We start from the raw sequence: 17,868 nt of genomic DNA on the forward strand, positions 1-17,868 counted from the left end.
GCCCAACTAAAAAACACAAAAACAAACAGAAAATCTTTAGCCGAGCTACGGTAACTCTGATTCCTGAAAAGGATACGTAGGCAGCGGGGTAGGGCCCGTGCGAGTACAATTCTTTATTTTCCCTACATTTTGCATTCATTTCGCATTTAGACATACACATAGTATACACCCTTTAGATAGAAACAAACATAGGTGGATACCATCGAGTACGATGGGCGTGAGGGGTGCTAGTACCTTCCCCTCGCGTAACCGACTCCCGCACCTAGATTCTCTGGTCGCAAGACCTTGTTCCTTCCTTTGTTAGGTTTTCTGATATTCCTTTCCCTTATGGGATAAATATATTGGTGGCGACTCTGTTCATTTTTCGCGAGCGTGCGACAGCTGGCGACTCTGCTGGGGATTACCTAAGCAAGTCGATCCTAGCCTTTGTTTGTTTCTTTTATTGGGTGTTTCTTTGTTTTGTTTATGTGCTTACATTCTGTATATATGTTTGTATATCATGCCTATTTCCTGTTTGCATATCATGTTTATTTTCCCGCATTCTGGACTATATTATGGGTCCCCGTCGGGACCATATATTTTCACTGTTTGCAGGTTGGGTGGGATGTTCTATGAGGTAAAAGGCCCAATACCCAGGCCAGAGTGACACATAGGATACCTAGGACAGAGTGGATAGTCATGACGCCAACAGAATGTCAGGTTCTGTTGATTGCGATCATGAGACCCACGACCAGTCGAGGTTCAAATGAGATACCGTTGTTGGCATGTATTTGCGACAATGATGGTGTTTCAGGAGAACTGATAACGCTGGAAGCCATTGACCTACCTTGACCTAGATTCACCTGTGAGTGGGGTGGGATATACATGACAGGTACCGTTGGTGACTATTCTGTTCTGTTGGTGACTATTGGTTTTCCTGGTATTCAAAAAGGTGTCGGACCTTTGATCCTGTGACATTTGACCTGTATCAGTTATTCAGAAGTTTGTATGGTGGTTACTAAGATTATATGGACCGTTGATCCCATGCCTTTGCATTGCATAACATCATTGTTTTATCCACTCCATTTATTAAAGATCCTAAAGTCTATTTCCAAAAAAAGGGGAGGGAAAAAGGAAAAAGAAAAGAAAAGATACTCCATATAAAACAAAGCCTTGATTCCGAAAAAAAAAAAGAAAAAGCAAAAAAGAAAAGAAAAGATATTCTATACAAAAAAAAAAAAGAGAAGCTTTGATTCCAAAAAAGAAAAATGAAAGTGTGTGAAAAGACTTTAGGATCTCTCATAAATGAAACATGCATTCATACTATCACGCATTTCATGGTTCTCTCAGATACTTATGGGACCCTTTCTCTTCAGATTTCAAGATCAACAACAAATTTGACTTCCCACCGCCACGACTCCAAAATCAACTATGGAACAACTCCGTGAGGAAATGGATGAGATGAGGGAACAAATGGGTCATCTTATGTTGGAGATGCAAGACTTGGTCCGTAATCAGGATGCACTAAAAGAGGAGAATAGTCAGTTGAAGACTCAGTTAAGCTTGGTTATGGAAATTCTAAAAACAGTACTAAGAAAGGAAGGGGATGTTGTTCCTACTGCTGCAACAGAAGTTGTTGATCCCTTCTCTTCAGTAGGATCCTTTCCCACTCATGGAATACCTCAGGAAGTTCCTCCTCAACTCCATGTGCCATTACCTCCATGCCAATCTGTTCTTCAAGGAGGCCAAATGTGTGGGAAAAAGCCTAAGATACCTCAGAGAATTCTCAATCCTATCCCGATGCCTTACGCTCAGTTGCTTCCCCGTTTGCTGGAGCTTCAGTTGGTTGAGCTACGAGAATTGGCTACACCTGAAAAGCTTCCCCCCACCTTTGATGCCAATGCTCGATGTGAGTTCCATTCTGGGGCACCTGGTCATGATATTGAGAATTGTAGGGCGCTGAAGCAGCAAATTCAAGATCTCATTGATTCAAAAGTGATTTTGTTCACCCCCGAGGGTATGTTTGTTCGAGGAAATGGGGTTCCAACTGCGGTGGAAGAAAAGGTTGATTCGTACTTCTATGTCAGATCTACTTCAAATCAGAAGCATAATGCACCATCTTGGGTTCCAGGTTTCCCACCTCATCAGTCTCCATTTGTTTCACAGCCAGATCAAAAGAGGAAGACACCCGAACAGAATGGGTACGGGAATCATTGCCATCAGCAGGGTCCACAAATGCCAAGGAGACCACCAAGAAGGATTGACCCAATTCCTATGACCTATAGTCCGCTGCTTTCTCATTTGCTCAAGGATTCTTTGGTCCAACTAAGGGAGTTTAAGCCCCCTCCAATACCAATTCCTCAAGGATATGACTTAAATGCAAGGTGTGAGTACCATTCTGGGACATCTGGACATTCAACTGAGGATTGTAATATTTTGAAACACAAAGTCCAAGATCTCATTGACTCCAAAGTAATATCATTCACTCCAAATGGCCTGCGCATAAAACGAAGAGTTCATGCATAAGTGAATGTCCGCATTCCGGAAAGTATCACAAAAAAAAAAAAAAAGAATAAGCCCAAATGGAGTCAAGGCTCCTCAACATTGGCAATCATCATTTCATTTCCGTATTCTCACTTCAGTATTCCCTATTTTGTTGAAGACTACTTCCTTGTCTGAGTTGGTTGGTATGATAATAATAAAAGCACCACAAATTCTCGAGCAACTTCGTCATAATCTTTTCCAAAAAAAAAAAAAGAAATCAAGAATGTTTTGTAGAAGCATCTCTCATTCTCAAGGTTCTTATGCTCAGCTGTATCCGCGGAGGTTGGTGTTGCAGTTGGTGTTTGAGTTCTCTTTGCAACAAGTAGCTTCTCTAAGTTTGATGACCACGCAAGGCTCCTCCATGTACGATGGGAATTACTACTCTAGAAACTATGCTTGGGGCTCCCGCACGAGGGATAAGCAAGACGCACTCTTATCTTGAGCATTGCATCATTCGCATTGCTCGAATCCCTAAAAGCATTACAAATTCCTGGATGACTTCGTCAGAATCTTCTTCCGTGTGGTAATCAAGAGTGTTCTACACAACGCTTCTCATTCACAAGGTCCTGCTTCATATCTCAGTTGCCTCCTCTCGGAATTTCCTTCTCAGTGGCCTTCGCTTGTTAACAGAGAGAAAAATAATGTGAGAAACAAATTGATGTGATTCTATTGCCTTGTGCCCAGTTGCTTCCTCATTTGTCAGAATTTCAATTGGTTAAGATTCGAGTATTGGGTCTTCTTCACCACAAGTAGATCTCCTCAATTTGATGACCATGCAAGGTACTTCCATTTAGGATGGCAATCACTAATCTAGCAACTATGCTTGGGGCTCCCGCACGAGGGATAAGCAAGACGTACTCTTATCTTGGGCATTGCATCACTCGCATTGCTCGAATCCCTAAAGCAAGGCAAAAGTTTACGACTCGTGGGTGACTTCGTTGGAGTTCTCTTTTGGAGTAATCTGAAGTGTTTTGAAAGAAATGCAGGAAGTATTCAAGATCAATAAGTCCAGACGGAGTCAAGTCTCCTCAACAATGGCATTCATCTAGTTTCTTTATTGCATTCTCATTTGTAATATTTCATTGTTTGTTTAAGCACTGATTGCATGTAAAAACTTGTTAATTTCTGAATGAAAATCATAATACATTGTTTATGTTTGTCTTGAAGAAATCCATTCGTTTTCACTCATATAAAATTTTGGCATTACGATACCAACTTTACTAATCGCTTGCTTAGGCAAAAAGCTGAGGGAGAATGATGAAAAATAAAAATACAAAATCTCTAATCATGTGTTTTCGAATAAAACCCTACTGAGGATGTACAGGCATTATTTCAAATCCCCAAACACCGGAGATATAAGGGAGATAGACCCTCGATAACCCTTTGAGCCGTGAAGTAGGAGTTTCTTTTCTAATCATAAAAAACCCTTATTTTAACCTTGGGGCAGGGTAGTGTTCCTTTAACTTGATCGAGTGTTCAAAACTCACCAAAAGGGTATGCATCTAAGGAGACAACAATGGTTATCCTCCAAAAGGTTGAGGAATGTCAAGACCGTAATGATTATCCTTATTTCATCGAGAGATCAAGAGATGACGATACCACAATGGTAATCCTTCATCAAATCAAAGGAGTGAGGCAGTCGCAATCACCTCCAACGAATCAAAGACTATGCGAGGTCACACGACTTGTTCCAAAAAAAAAAAGAGAGCAAGAAAAAAATGGCGAAAAATAATGAAAATAAAAGATGAAAAGAAAATGGCAAAAGAAAAAGATGATGAAATTGCCAAGCAAGAACAAAGTCGTGTGACAATGAATCAGAAGAATAAAAGGTGAGCGACCGCCATGTCCAAGGAACCTCATTGATTCCTCAACCATTTCAAAATTCCTTGTGAGGGTTGAACACTCGTATCAAGCTAAATTGAACGTAGGAATGGAGAACATCACGAAAGGGGTGGGTACAAACAAGTTTGAGCCTAAAAAAATCCTTTGTTTTCTAAGAACCGTGAACCTGGCCAAATTACAACCCTTAAAAGTCCTAATTGAAGTAGGGTTTATTTCGAAGAGCGCACTCCTATGAGATAGCGTTTAACTGACTCCCAATGAAGTGAAACCCATATCCATGTTGGTATCGTATGTTTGCTTTGTCCTCCATATGCAAAAATCGAGGTTGTGTCAACTAGTGATTCGGTCACAAGAGGTCGCAACCTCACTTCATAAAAAGGTTTTACAACTTCAAGACTAACATAGGCTTTGCATTAGAATTATCATTCTTAGAATTAACATTCTTTTGCATACAAAACATCTGCTTAAACATCAAAAAATTCAGGATGAGAATCAGTGAGCAACTTGATCATGTCAAAATACAAGAGACTTGAGAACTCCGAGGAGTAAAAGCCAATCTTTTCAAATGTTGACCATCAAGGGGCAAGTTATCCAAAGAACTTCGTTGGGCATGAACAGTTGATGTGTTCTTTGATTACTCTGAGGGGAAGAGTTTGAAGACTCCGTTGAGCGTGGTAAAGTTGTTTCCACGTTTGTTTGACTTCAAAACAAAGAAAGCTTGAGGATTCTAAGTAAGATGTACCTAATCAGGGGCAATTGAATCGAGGTTGGACCTCTCAAATTCAGTATATCTGGGGAAATCATGTCGATAAATCTCTTCAAGCTTTGATCAATCTGGGGCAATCATGTCAAGGAATCTCCCTCAAATTCAACCAATCTGGGGCAGTTACGTCAAGATTTGACAAATCTCTCCGTGGATCCTGTGGGGCAATTTCCTTTGTGGGTCATGAAACTTGGGGCACGATCTTCTGAGTTTTATTGTCCTTTCCCTAATCATAGGAGTTTATTTCTCCTGGAACCCTGGTATCTCCCCAAGCATGGAGTTTATCTCTCCCGAGAGTCTGTTCCATTCCTCAAGCATAGGAGTTTATTTCTCCTAGGAGTTGTCCTACTTCCCTAACCAAGGCTCGTTACCTAGATTTCTCATCCCCTACATGGTGAATCCAGGGAATCTCCTCAAAGCTGAAAATCCTCCAAGCAGTGGCACATGGTGAGAAGTCAGAAATTATTCTTCAAGTCAAAGAAGGTGCATCTTACGAATCAAAGTCCAATGTCTGTTGGCACCTCCACATGGTCCTTAACACTAAGAGGATTCTCCCTGGTGTTTACCTCACTAATGCCTTTATTTGGCATCCTGCATATAGTGTTCACGGCATATAACATTGCATCCTCAAAAGCGTAGCATATCCATCAAAATGGAGCATTACGCCATAGAAAAATTCAAACATGCATACAAATCATAAGCCAGATAATACAAATCACCACTCAATCAAGACGACGATACATCCCCACACAAAAAGTTGTCCTTACAAATTCCGATTGATATCTGCTACTACATTTCAAATCTCTTCCAACCACGGTGCCGATGCGAGGTATCTTCAATCTCTGATGAGTGTCTGACACAATGTCTTCTTTTGTCCCTCGATGTCGAGTCGATGTTGAGTCATAGATCGCCACGAGATCTTATTCCTTTCCAAAGTGTGGAAAATCGCACGAGATTTTCTTTCCATGTTGAGTCATAAGATCGCCACGAGATCTTATTCCCTTTTCTTCTGTTGACGAGTTGATCGCCACGAGATCTTCTTTCGATGTTGAGTCATAAGATCGCCACGAGATCTTATTCCCTTTTCTTCTATTGACGAGTTGATCGCCACGAGATCTTCTTTCGATGTTGAGTCATAAGATCGCCACGAGATCTTATTCCCTTTTCTTCTGTTGACGAGTTGATCGCCACGAGATCTTCTTTCGATGTTGAGTCATAGGATCGCCACGAGATCTTATTCCCTTTTCTTCTGTTGACGAGTTGATCGCCACGAGATCTTCTTTCGATGTTAAGTCATAAGATCGCCACGAGATCTTATTCCTTTCCAAAGTGTGGAAAATTGCACGAGATTTTCTTTCGATGTTGAGTCATAAGATCGCCACGAGATCTTATTCCCTTTTCTTCTGTTGACGAGTTGATCGCCACGAGATCTTCTTTCGATGTTGAGTCATAAGATCGCCACGAGATCTTATTCCCTTTTCTTCTATTGACGAGTTGATCGCCACGAGATCTTCTTTCGATGTTGAGTCATAAGATCGCCACGAGATCTTATTCCCTTTTCTTCTGTTGACGAGTTGATCGCCACGAGATCTTCTTTCGATGTTGAGTCATAAGATCGCCACGAGATCTTATTCCCTTTTCTTCCATTGACGAGTTGATCGCCACGAGATCTTCTTTCGATGTTAAGTCATAAGATCGCCACGAGATCTTATTCCCTTTTCTTCTGTTGACGAGTTAATCGCCACGAGATCTTCTTTCGATGTTGAGTCATAGATCTCCACGAGATCTTATTCCTTTCAGTCCTGACGTTGAGTCGTAAATCGCACGAGGTCTTTTTCTTTCGATCATTGTTTCATACAACCATTCTCTTTGAAAACCCCGTGTCGGCACCGCTACCACGTTATAAGCTATCTCCATTCAAACCCATTACCCACTGTAAATTCTTCCACCAGGAAAAACAAAATTCTCTTTCCCCAGCAGATATCAAAACAAAAATAAAGATAACACTTACACCATCCTTTCAGGACAAATTTCAGGTCTTGGTATTTAATCTCCTTCTACTCCGAATGTTCGAAAGGCTGGCGCCAATCTCACCTTCGAGTATAAGACGATTAAATAGGGGCAGCTGTCATACCCCAAATTTGTCCTACCCTTTAACTTCTAACTGGCTTAGGTTTTGCATTCATGTACATACATCACTTAGGTCATAACTCACACTCATGCATTCATATCATAGGTGCTATTCAAGGGCTAGCAAGATAAAGCTCTGTTGCAAAGAAGTTTGATCAGAGAATGAGGAAACTGAGGTATAATCATGTGGCTCTATGTTCATTGAAGTCCTCCTGGATTGGGGTGTCTCTCTGCTTCAAATCAGGGCATTGATTAGAGGGTACAAGCTTGCAAATCATCTGGTTCTTTAAATCAGGGTTTCTTTGACCAAAGTCAACCAGTTGACTTTCTGGCTTACATTTAATCAGAAGTGGCTTCTATGTGTGGAAAACTTCTCATACTGACTGTGTGGATGTGTTTGTTTGACTGGATGTGAGTGGAAGAGATTTAATCGGGAATTTCATCAATAGTCGGAAAAATCGGAACAGTTGACTTTTGGGTCAAAATCGGGAAAATTTATTCAAATATTGACTTTTGGTGGAAAATTAATCAAGAAAAGTCGAGGAATGAATAAAATCGAGAGTTCGACAAGAATTGCCAAAAATAGAAAAAATGGCTAGAAATGGAAAGTTCTCATACTTAGAAAATATTTGGCTTTTAAAACATGAAGAGCAGTCCACTTCATCATCATTTTACACGTGGCAAACGGAGTTTTTGGAGAAAGGTCCCAACATGAAAAATACTCAGATCATGGCATACTACAACTCTCTAGTTGGAAGTTTTCTCATTAGAGGCTTGGTTGAAGAGATAAAAGGGTTGGAAGTTGGGAGAAACACACTGAATCCAAGTCATGACACTTAGGAAAATTTTGGGCACGCGTGAACATTCCATCAAACACGTGGCGTGCCAAATTCAAGACCGATCATAGAGATATAAAAGAGTCTTTGAAATGCAACATTGGTATGTTTCTATTCTCCCCCATGTGCTCTTTCCAATGAGACAAGAATCGAGTCATTTGGACAAATATTGAAACGATTGCAAGCTTCCAAAGTCACGTCCTCACAAGACCAATGTCACACATCCGGCTGGGCAGAGATTCAAGTCACGCGCGCAACCTTACCACAAACACCTGGCGTGCTACTTTGGACATCAAATTTAAGACTCTACAAATCTTCATCGGGAGTCATCTTGGTATCAAATAGCTATTTTCCATGAGCTCTTTCCAACGAACCATAAATGGAAACCATTGAATATGTGTAGACCAAGATAGGGAGACTCAAAGTCATACCCGAGGCTAGTCACGTTTTTGCCAAGGTCAGAGCCATAGCCAGGTTACACACGCAGATAGTGAGCAGTGGCATGTCATCACTTTGCAAGCAATTTCTGAATAGGCTACAGGGGTATTCTCTCGAAACTTCCAACGTGAAAGGCGCTCTATGCCATGCCCTCTTCGAACTGATACCAAGATTGAACTGTTTGGTGGTTTGTATCTAGAGTTATTGATGCACAAAGTTGGTGCCATGCAGTTTTTAATGAACAACATATGAGATATCTTGCAGCCTACCCATTTCCCCAAATACTACACAACCCTTGTTCAGAAAGATTGAGAAAAGATAAGCTACTACATGACACACCATAACTCCCATACACCTCATACTATAAAAACATAAATCTTTCACAAATTCAGGGGACGCATTCATTCCCTATTTCCAGTTTCAAATTCTCTCATTCCCTCTCTCTCTCTCTCTCTCTCTTCACTCTCTCAACAACCTAACAAACTTTCATAACAACCATAACAACCACCATAACTAACCACCATAACTAACCACCAACCACCTTCACCTCCACCATCATCTCCACCATCATCTTCTTCAAGCTTCCGCAACCAAGATTCCATGGCTGCAAGAATACTCAGCAACTCTCACTGACCTTCACCATCATTATCACAAGATTCCGAGCATCATCACCATCATTATCTCAAGTCGCAGATTCTGAACATCATCACCATATCCCTCTGTGTAGATCAACGCCTCGTAGGATCCTCTTCTTCTTCAAGATCTAAACCTCAAACAAGTAAGTGATTCAAACTCCTCAGCATATTCACCACGCATGAACATATTGTATGTATGTGGAACGGGTTTGTTGCTTGTTACATCTGCTTATGAATCTCTGGATGTTGAATGAGCTATATTTTATGAATTGCTTGCTGCCTGAATACATGAGACGTATACTTGATCTCTGCATGACATAAGGACTAGTTTGGTGTAAGAATCTTTCATTTTTCGCAAAGGTTGGTAGTGTTAAGGTTGTGAAATGCCTTCGGTTAAGGTCTTAAAGGCGTCAAGCGTGAAAACTAATGGCGGATTCGGAATCAGGGACGAAAACCGAGTGGGGAGGTGGCGCCGTTTTTAATTTCTGGAAAATTCATGCACAGCTCCGCCGTGAGGCAGTCGGAGAAGACGACCGGAGCCCTAGCTCCGGCGTCTGCATGTTCTTCATGGCCTCTTCCGTTTTATACACGTGGCGGGTTTGTATTCGTGCGATTCCCATTGTTTTAAAATTCTGTCCTTATTCAAATGATTACATCCCTTGGTGTCGCGTTACGATTGGTTCAGATTTTTCTTGGCATTTTATGACTTAAGTGATATGTGACTAATTGATATATGTGTGTTAGGTGTTACGTTTTTTTACCATGTAATAATACCATATGCTGATAATAAAAAACAAGTGAAATAAAAATGGAAGAGAGTGAAGCGCTGGGCTGCAGCACGCATAGGCCTGGCTCGGTTTTTGAAATACACCCCTCCACTGCTAGTACACCGCCAGCTTAACAATCATGGGCCTGAGCGTCTTACTGTTTCCACCCCCCTATTTCTGGCCCAGAATGCATTTAACATAATTTTAGTTCATAGAAAAGTTACTGATGCATCCCCCTGCAGTTTAAAATCTAGTTTTCACTTTAATTTTGTTTTCTTTTGACTTTTTTAATTCACAATTCCAATTTTTAATTCAAATAAAAAATGCATAAAAAATGGTTTAGGTATTTTAGAGTGTGTGAATAATTGTCATGATTTGGTTGATTTTTTTTTATTGCTTTAGTCCTTTCAATAAATCTTTTTCTTCACAATATATTCGAATCTCCTTTGATTAATACTTCCTTGTAAAATAACTTGTTAATAGACTTAGGAATTATTTTTTAATCTCGATTTTTGTATAGAATTAATAGATGTATGTGTGCTTGTGAATATCGTTTGTTTGTTATAGTTCTCAATTTTATTTGTCGCATATTGATTTTCTTTTACCTATTCCATGTATAGTTTTTTGTTGTTAATAAATTGTATAGTTTATCATTTTAATTCCCTTGTATAGACAACTTAGACTAGAATTTAGATATAGTTCCCTTCTTTCATTCTTTTCTTTTTCAACTTTTAAAATACTTAATAAATATCGATGAAGATCATACCGTTACTACATTTCACAGTAGGAAAGAAATGATTGGGGCGTAGGCCCCGATGTATGTTCTTTTCTACTTAGCGGAGAAGAAATGATTGAGGTGTGAAGCCTCGATGTATTTCTTAACCGTTATTTAGAGAAACGATTGTGGTGTAGGCCTCGATGTGCATTCTCTAAATATTCACAAAAGAACTCCTTTTTGTATTCCTACTTATCGGAGAAGAAATGATTGAGGTGTGAAGCCTCGATGTATTTCTTAACCGTTATTTAGAGAAACGATTGTGGCGTAGGCCTCGATGTGCATTCTCTAAATATGCAAAACAAAACTCTTTTTGGTATGATCTAAGTCACAAAGTTAAAATCCCCATAAAAAACACCAACCAAAAACACTTAAAACACTAATAAATGGTCAGACTTAAAACAAAGTAAGGAAGTGATGCGAAGCCTTGTAGTGGGTTCTCGTCATCATGGAATTACCCTAAAAGACACAAACCAATCATTTCTTTTTCTTTAGCCTCTTTGGCACCTAAGGGCACTGTTATTTCCGCTCGTACGCATCGTAGGCGATCCCTTATGCAAGAGCGCGAACGTTAACGCCGCCCAACTAAAAAACACAAAAACAAACAGAAAATCTTTAGCCGAGCTACGGTAACTCTGATTCCTGAAAAGGATACGTAGGCAGCGGGGTAGGGCCCGTGCGAGTACAATTCTTTATTTTCCCTACATTTTGCATTCATTTCGCATTTAGACATAGACATAGTATACACCCTTTAGATAGAAACAAACATAGGTGGATACCATCGAGTACGATGGGCGTGAGGGGTGCTAGTACCTTCCCCTCGCGTAACCGACTCCCGCACCTAGATTCTCTGGTCGCAAGACCTTGTTCCTTCCTTTGTTAGGTTTTCTGATATTCCTTTCCCTTATGGGATAAATATATTGGTGGCGACTCTGTTCATTTTTCGCGAGCGTGCGACAGGCATGCCGTATAACTTTATTCCAGACGGGTACATACCCCCAGCTTCTGAAGTTCCAAGAGCTACAATGGAGATGCAACCATCGGAGGGTTACAGACCTCTGGAAATTGAAGTTCCAAGAGCAACGACAATGGGTTTCGCGCAACAGAATGCTGAGATACCAAGATCTGCTGTCATGGCTTCTCCACAGCCTATTATGTATACTTTTCCTCCACCAGGTGGACAAGTATATCATCACGCTCCCAGTGAGGACGCTGGCGTGTATGAAATATTGGACGAGTTCCAAGAACAGTTTCTGCAAATGCAGAAGAAACTCAAGACTCTCCGAGGACAAGATCTATTTGGAAAGAATGCTGCAGACCTCTGTCTGGTTCCAAATGTTAAGATTCCTCACAAATTCAAAGTACCAGAGTTCGAGAAGTACAAAGGGAATTCATGCCCACAAAGTCACCTCGTGATGTACGCTCGAAGGATGTCAACTCAGACTGATAATCAACAATTGCTCATTCATTATTTTCAAGGCAGCCTGACTGGTGCCGCGCTAAAATGGTACATGAACTTGGACATTCCAAAGATTCGTAATTTTCGAGACCTTGGAGAGGCCTTCGTCAAACAGTATAAGTACAATCTGGATATGGCTCCCGACAGAGATCAACTCCGGGCCATGACTCAAAAGGATAGAGAAAGCTTCAAGAAATACGCTCAGAGATGGCGTGAAGTTGTTGCTCAAATTTGTCCTCCACTTGAAGAGAAAGAAATGACAACAATCTATCTCAAGACTTTGAGTCCATTCTACTACGAACGAATGGTTGGAAGTGCACCAAGTGACTTTACCGAGATGGTAAACATGGGTGTACGTTTAGAAGAAGCAGTTCGAGAAGGACGTTTGAAAAAAGAACCAGAATCTTCTATTGGTCCAAGGAAGTATGGAAGTTCTTTCCAGAAGAAAAAGGATCAAGATGTCAGCAATGTCTTGCACAAAGCTAAGAAGAAGTTTCCACCTCAAATTGCTACAATAACTCCGGTTGTTAACTCAGCGCCAGCTTATCAACCACAGGTTTCTCAACAACCATTTGAACAAAGGTCATAACAACCTCAGCAGCAGGTTCGACCTCCAAATTACAACAATCGGGTTTCAAGGTATCCTCCTTTTGACCCTGTGCCAATGCCTTATGCGGATTTGTTTCCAACTCTACTGGCAAAAGGACTCATTCAGACAAAGAGCCCTCCAAATCCAGCATATGAATCATCACATTGGTTCAAGGCTGACCAATCTTGTCCTTATCATAAAGGGGCACCAGGTCACAACATTGAGAACTGTTTCAGTTTCAAGGCCGACGTTCAAAGAATTGTGAAGAGCGGAATGCTATCCTTCAAAGATACCAATCCCAACGTCCAGGCAAATCCTTTGCCACAGCACAAAGAAGCTTCAGTAAATCTGGTAGATCAGCACCCCAATGTCATTTAAATCTACGACATTCATTAGATAGGGGAGAATCTTGTCAAAATGCACGCTAGACAAGCTGGATACGGCCACGTACCACCTCACAACTACTTCACATGTGAACTTTGTCCTAAGAATAATCAAGGATGTGTCGTAGTTCAAGCTGCATTACAAGAACAAATGGACTTAGGATGGATTTAACACGAGTCAAAACTGAGCACGACGTCAACATGGTTCAAGGATGTCCAGGAGAATACAAAATCTACAATGTTAAAGATCTCGAAGGATCGGTAGTCAGGTTCCATAAGACTTTAAATGGACTTGCCTACTTTGGAACAGATTTCCATCCTTACAGTAGATGCAGAATTTGTCGAAGAAATTCACGAGGATGTTTGCGCATTCGCAACGACATTCAGAAACTAATGGATGATAATACCATTACATTTCTTGCCAACAGAGAAGATGACAAAGTCTTTACCGTATCTCCTTAAATTAATCAAGATGAACCAACGCAAGTTAAGTATGACAGTAGGAAGACAACCATTGCTCCGCTAGTCATTTACTTACCAGGTCCTGTACCGTATGAGTCCAGCAAGGCTATACCATACAAGTACAACGCTACATTCATTGAAAATGGTAAGGAAATACCATTACCGTCTGTTGTCAACATTGCTGATGCTAGTCGAGTCACCAGAAGTGGACGAGTCTTCAACAAAACAACAGAAAATGTGGAGAAACCTTCGGAAGAAGCACCACATAGGCAAGACAATCATCCGACCAATGCTGTTCAAGCGAAAGAAAATGACAAGATCTTGAAATTAATCCAGAGGAGTGAATACAAAATTGTAGATCAACTGCTATATACTTCGTCTAGGATATATGTTCTTTCCCTACTATTGAGTTCTGAAGCTCATAGGGAAGCTCTACAGAAAGTTTTCGAACAAGCTTTCGTAGAACCAAGCGTTACTGTAGGACAATTCAACAACATAATTGCCAACAACATAACCTGAGTTTCTGTGACGAAGATCTTCCTGAAGATGGAGTGGACCATAACCTTCCACTTCACATCTCAGTTGGCTGCATGGATGATGTACTCACAGGAGTCCTGATAGACAATGGATCCTCTCTCAACGTCATGCCAAAATCAACATTGTCAAGATTATCTTTCAAAGATTTCCCGCTAAGGGATAGTTACGTCATCGTCAAAGCATTTGATGGATCAAGGAAATCAGTTTTTGGAGAAGTAGATCTTCCCATAACTATTGGACCTCAGACGTTCAAAATCACTTTCCAAGTTATGGATATTCCGGCACAATACAGTTGTTTGCTAGGTCGCCCATGGATTCATGAAGCTGGGGCAATTACTTCAACACTTCATCAGAAACTGAAGTTCATTAGAAATGACAAATTGGTAACTGTATGTGGAGAACGAGCTCTGATCGTCAGCAACCTGTCATCATTCTCCGACATAGAACCAAAAGAAGTCGCTGGAACCAAATTCCAAGCGCTTTCCTTGGACAAAGAAAAAGGAAAGGAGAAAGCAGCGTCTATTTCTTCCTACAAAGATGCAATCCAAGTTGTAAAGGATGGCACTACCAGTGGTTGGGGGCACATTAATATTCCTACCAACAACAAGAACAGAACAGGAGTTGGATTCTTTCCAACATCATCAAAGGCTATTCCAGGAATTGAAGTAGTTCTTCCAATTCAAGAAACTTTCCGCAGTGGAGGTTTTCTTCAACCTGTTCAACAAACAGTCAATACCATCAGTATGGAAAATACCGATGAAGAGGAATGGTTATCCTATATCCACAGAGCAGGATACATATCCCTATCAGAGTCTGATTCACCTTGCTGTTATCCAACTAAAGGATCCGAAAGTAAGACTCAACCAAGCAGTGAAGAAGTTACTAACAGCTTCACCACCAGGAGTCATGGTTCATCAGAAGAAGTTCCTCCTATCCCCGAAGCAACCTGAGACACATTAGGAGAACCAAGCGGAAAATTCGACTACATGGTGAAATACTCCGCTCCTGAAAGTTCAAAAATATCTCTTGAAGACATTGTTCTGACTGGATGGAACATTGATTATGAGTACCTTACTCAGCCAAAAGAGATATATAACCCTTGCTATTCATCATCAGCATCTGGTGAAGTCATCATTGAGGATTATATCCCCAAGTCACCCTCAGAGGCTACGGATTTAGAGTTCACATAGCTAGTCAATGCCATCTTAGGAGAAGAGCAAGACCTAAATACAGAAGAGGATGATCTCGAAAGTGTCTCCGACAACGAGTCTTTCCATTCAGAAGATTGGAAGTTTCTTCAAAAGAAAAACCGACATACTCCACTTTGAAATGGGTATGCTCACACCGCTCAGTCTGCTGAAGTAGAAGAAGATCGTCTGAGTGTTGCAAAGACAGTGGTTGGTAAATAAAGACCTACCACAAGCCAACTCAAGCCTAAGGTTCCAGATTACCTAGTGCACAATGGGGTTCGCCACTATTGGACAGCTGTTGAAGTTTCAACTGTTGTTCGTACTCCTAAGTAGGAACTTTCACCGTTATTTTGTCCTCTCACCATAGCCCAGGGTGAAGAGATGTTTCATAGGGCTTTGCATTTTACTATTTCTTAGGAAAATGTCCCTCTTTGCTTCGCCCAAAGCAATAGAGTTTTGTTTTATAGGGTCTTTGTTTCAAGAAATGACTTTTGATAAATAAAAATGTCGATTTGTTCCCTCGTTAGTTTTTCCTTTTCTTTTTTTAGGAAATTGGTAATCCTAAAAAACACCCCTAAAAAACATCAAAATATTCCATTAACTGCATACACCGAGTCTTCCCTCGTTGTCTAAATAAAACTTAACACATATGCAGATTAATCATAAAACACCCCGTTGAAACGTGCGACCGTATGACTTTTCCAAGCTTTGGATTTCCTGTATTCGAGGCAGAGGAAGAAGAAGACGAAGAAATATCAAAGGAAATTTCACGGTTACTTCAACAAAAGGAAGAGGCCATTCAGCCACACAATGAGCCTCTAGAGATCATTAACCTTGGTTCCGATGGAAACAGAAAAGAGGTTAAGATTCGAGCTTCACTCAGTTCAGAGATCAGAGAGAGTTTGATACAGCTGCTCAAAGAATTTTGAGATGTCTTCGCTTGGTCTTATCAGGATATGCCAGGGTTGGATACCAGTATAGTGGAGCATCACTTACCATTAAAAGCAGAGTGCTCTCCGGTCAAGAAAAAATTGAGAAGAACTCACCCGAATATGGCCATGAAAATCAAAGAGGAAGTTCAAAAGCAAATCAACGCTGGTTTCCTCGTCACTTCAGAATACCCTCAGTGGTTAGCTAACATTATTCCCGTTCCTAAGAAAGACGGAAAAGTCCGCATGTGCGTCGACTACAGAGATTTGAGCAAAGCTAGCCCTAAGGATGATTTCCTTTACCACATATTGACATGTTGGTTGACAGTACAGCAAAATCCAAAGTTTTCTCATTCATGGACGGATTTTCAGGATACAACCAAATTAAGATGGCACCTAAAGACATGGAGAAAACAGCTTTCATCACCCCCTGGGGCACGTTCTGCTACCACGTTTTTCCTTTTGGACTAAAGAACGCAGGGGCAACATATCAAAGAGCCATGACTACAATTTTCCATGACATGATGCATAAGGAAGTGGAAGTCTATGTGGATGATATGATTGCCAAATCAGAAAATGAAGAAGATCACATATAGAATCTGACAAAGTTATTTCAACGCTTACGGAAGTTTCAGCTTCGCCTGAACCCCAACAAGTGTACCTTTGGTGTCTACTCGGGAAAACTCCTTGGTTTCATCTTCAACAAACGAGGAATTGAAGTGGATCCAGATAAAGTTAAGGCAATTCAAGAAATGCCTTCACCCAGAACCGAGAAACAAGTTAGAGGATTTCTTGGACGTCTGAATTACATCTCGAGATTCATATATCTCATGACTACAACTTGTGCTCCAATTTTCAAACTTCTACGGAAAAATCAAAGTTGCGTCTGGACAGACGATTGTCAAAAAGCGTTCGACAGCATTAAGGAATATCTGCTCGAACCACCCATCTTGTCTCCTCCAATGGAAGGAAGACCTTTGATAAAGAGAAAAGAGCATGCCATCTACTACCTGAGCAAGAAATTCACTAACTGTGAATCCCGCTACTCCATGCTCGAGAAAACCCGTTGTGCTTTGGCCTGGGCTGTCAAGCGTCTCCGCCAGTACATGATTCGACATACTACTTGTTTGATCTCCCATATGGATCCAATCAAGTACATCTTTGAGAAGCCTACCTTAACTGGGAGAATTGCCCGTTGGCAGATGTTGTTATCAGAATATGACATTGAGTATCGCGCACAGAAAGCCGTGAAAGGAAGCATCTTAGCTGAGCACCTGGCTCACCATCCACTCAATAGTCATAATCAACCAGTTTTGACTTTCTGGACGAGGATGTCATGTACCTCAAGATGAAAGATTACGACGAGCCACTACCAGACGAAGGACCTAAGATAGGATCCCAATGGGGCTTAATCTTTGACGGAGCTGTCAATGCTTATGGACGAGGAATTGGGGCAATCATTGTTACACCTCGAGGTACCCATATTCCACTTACCGCCAGATTAACTTTCAAATGCACAAACAATGAGGCCGAATATGAAGCTTGCATCATGGGTCTCGAAGAAGACGTAGATCTAAGAATCAAACACTTGGATGTATACAGAGATTCTG

The sequence above is a fragment of the Vicia villosa genome, unplaced genomic scaffold, assembly GCF_029867415.1.
Source record: "Vicia villosa cultivar HV-30 ecotype Madison, WI unplaced genomic scaffold, Vvil1.0 ctg.002815F_1_1, whole genome shotgun sequence".
In the NCBI taxonomy this organism is placed as follows: domain Eukaryota; kingdom Viridiplantae; phylum Streptophyta; class Magnoliopsida; order Fabales; family Fabaceae; genus Vicia; species Vicia villosa.